Here is a 2,749-nt window from a genome sequence, read left to right as displayed (position 1 = left end):
GTCCTTAAAAGATACAAATTATCTATTTACTACAAAAAAATGCAATTGAATCCACTCGCCTCAAATCCTCCAAGATGAACCTTTCATCCCTGACTGACAAATTTCTTTATAACTTTTTTCATCATATTCTGTTCATTCTAAAAATGAATGACAGACTCATAGAAAAGTGTGCACTAATATAACAAAAAAAAAGGGTGAATTAAAAGTATTTATGTTAGCACAGGTCTGAATAGACTTTTAACTAGAATCAAATACATCACATTTCAATTTCGCATCAGCAAAAACATGCATAGCAAAATAAACAGGTCCTTTTAAACATCTATAATTAACTAGTGCTCAAGTTGCCCAGTTTCCTGCAGGAAAGGTACGCAAGGCCTCTCAAACTCATCAAAATCCCTGCACTATGTCTCAACAAATCCATGAGCACAAGTAACCCGTCTCTAGTATTGGCCAGTTCAGATGGGAAGAGTGTAATAAACCGTCAAAAATACAGTGATATTTTATGAAAATATTATCTTTGCTTCCAGATGTTTGAGCCAGTAACTCAATGACAACTAATTCTTCTTATGGTTATTTTTTCAGTCCTTTTTGGAAGCCTTGCGACCTCTTAGCATGTACCAGCATTCCCAAAGTTAGTTCCCTTTTGTTTTGTACTTGCCACCCCATAATTTCATTTGGTATGCTGTAGCTCTTGTATTAGCAGTGAGTAATCAATGAGTTATACTGAATCAGTGAATAATCATTCCCCTATCTGTCTTCATTCCACTCGCGATTTTACAGACCTTTATCATATTCCACTCAAACATCTCTTCCAGACAAAAGCCTCCACAAAGACATATTCATTCCTACAACTGAACTTGTTCCCTATCTTTGATTATCCTTAGCTACCTCCTTTGAACCCCTTAAACTTCTCCTTTCCCTGTTTCTGAGATCAGAGGACCACATCTGCCTGCAATGTTCAAGATGTGTGCAAACCACAGCTATATATATATTATTTATATATTTATAAATAAGAAAACTCTGGTTTGTTCTCTTTATGTACAACTGCTGAGCACTAAACTGTTTTAAACAATGTTTATTATTAACCCAAGGTCTCAATCCTATATGTTCACTTCAAACCCCACCACTATATACACACTTTATATAAATATGTGTATATATACACATAACCGTACGATTGTGATTGTCTCTGCCCCGTGCTGCATCTCTTTGCACTCACCTACAGCAAATATTACCTGCTATTGTATCACTCAGCCACCCATGAGCATGAAGACTTTAAAGTTCCACTGATGGCACTTGTCTTTACTGCAATAAAGTTGATTTCACAAGAAAAATTAATCACCTCGGCATTCACTGGTTTTTTTCTGATAGTTTATGATATGCTGAACACAGGCCCTGACAAAGATACAAAGAAATTCCCCCTCACTCCCCTCTGTGACAGCTGATCTTCTATTTCCTATCTTTTAGCTAATTATTTAATCAAGCAACAACTTTCTTCTCCTGTGTCAGCTTAATTTCTTTAAGAGCCTTCAGTGGCAAACCTTATTGAACACTTTTTGAAAATCCAAACGTAGTTCTTCAGGCATTTCCTAAAACTCTTTGCATAAAACAGCATTAAGTTAAGCTCCATTTTAGTCCTTCCCACAGTAGAGCAGTTTTTAGGCAAAAGGTTATGCTCACAGCTATGAAGCAGAGTGGCAGTGTTCACTCTGCTTGTTCTATAATGCTTCTTCAGCACCATACAATACATATTCCCTTATAAACCCCCACAAAATAAAGTTATGTGGTTGGAGAGCCTTCTTTTCTCCTCTGAATGCAGCTCTTATACCTTGATCACCTAAAAAAACTCCAAAAACCTGTAAAGGTCTCACCTACCATGCTTCAAGATGTAATTCCTAGGTTTAGCACTCTTTCCAAACTGTCTCGCAGCCTTCATTCATTTTTCCAGTTAGACTTGCTGCACTTTAGCATTTAACCATCCAAAGATTATGACCCTTCCTATTTTTCTCATCCGAATGTACAACAGATTGCTCCCAACAGGTTTATTCATCATAAAAAGGCGCACATCTAGGAGACAGTGATCATCTTACTGACAGTGTGCTGTACCACCCACCACTCCAGAGAAGCACTTCAGCTGGACAGTGCCAAATCCTCCCTCGCTCCTTATTTCAGGATCCTCAAAGCACTGCTGTTAGCAGCTTCCTTCCCTTAAAAATCATACAGTAATATAGATCAAAACAGATCTCTGGATGATCCCTCTGGTCCAACGCCCTCACAAAGCAGGACCAAGTTAGAGCACATTGCTCATTAGGGCCTTGCCCTGCCAACGTCGGAATAACTCCATGAAACGAGATCCCAAAACCCCTCTAAGCCCCTGCTTTATATTCCTTATCCCTGATGGGAACCTCTCGTGTTGTAACTTGGGTCTGGCACCTCTCATCCTACCCCAGTGCACCCCCTACAAGAATCAGGCTGCACCTATGCCCTCCCGCCAGTAGTACAGTCTCCACCTCGCCTTCCCTTCTTCAGGCTGAACTCACCCGGCTCCCCCTGCCTCTCTCCACCTCCCATATAGCTCCAGCCCGGAGCCCCCACGGGGTTGGGCCCCGTCTTCAAACACAGTCTCACCGGTACCGAAAAGAGGACGAAGCCCCGTGCCCTGGGCCTGCCGGCCGCACCCTGGCCAGCCCGCAGCGCCGGGGCTGGCGGCGCACGGCTCCCCGCCGCCGCCTAGCCCGACTCACCGCTC

Source organism: Aptenodytes forsteri, unplaced genomic scaffold (genome assembly GCF_000699145.1).
Source record: "Aptenodytes forsteri isolate BGI_AS27 unplaced genomic scaffold, ASM69914v1 Scaffold443, whole genome shotgun sequence".
NCBI classification, from domain to species: Eukaryota; Metazoa; Chordata; class Aves; order Sphenisciformes; family Spheniscidae; genus Aptenodytes; species Aptenodytes forsteri.
The sequence above is the reverse complement of the archived record's forward strand: the minus strand, read 5'-3'. Positions refer to the sequence as shown.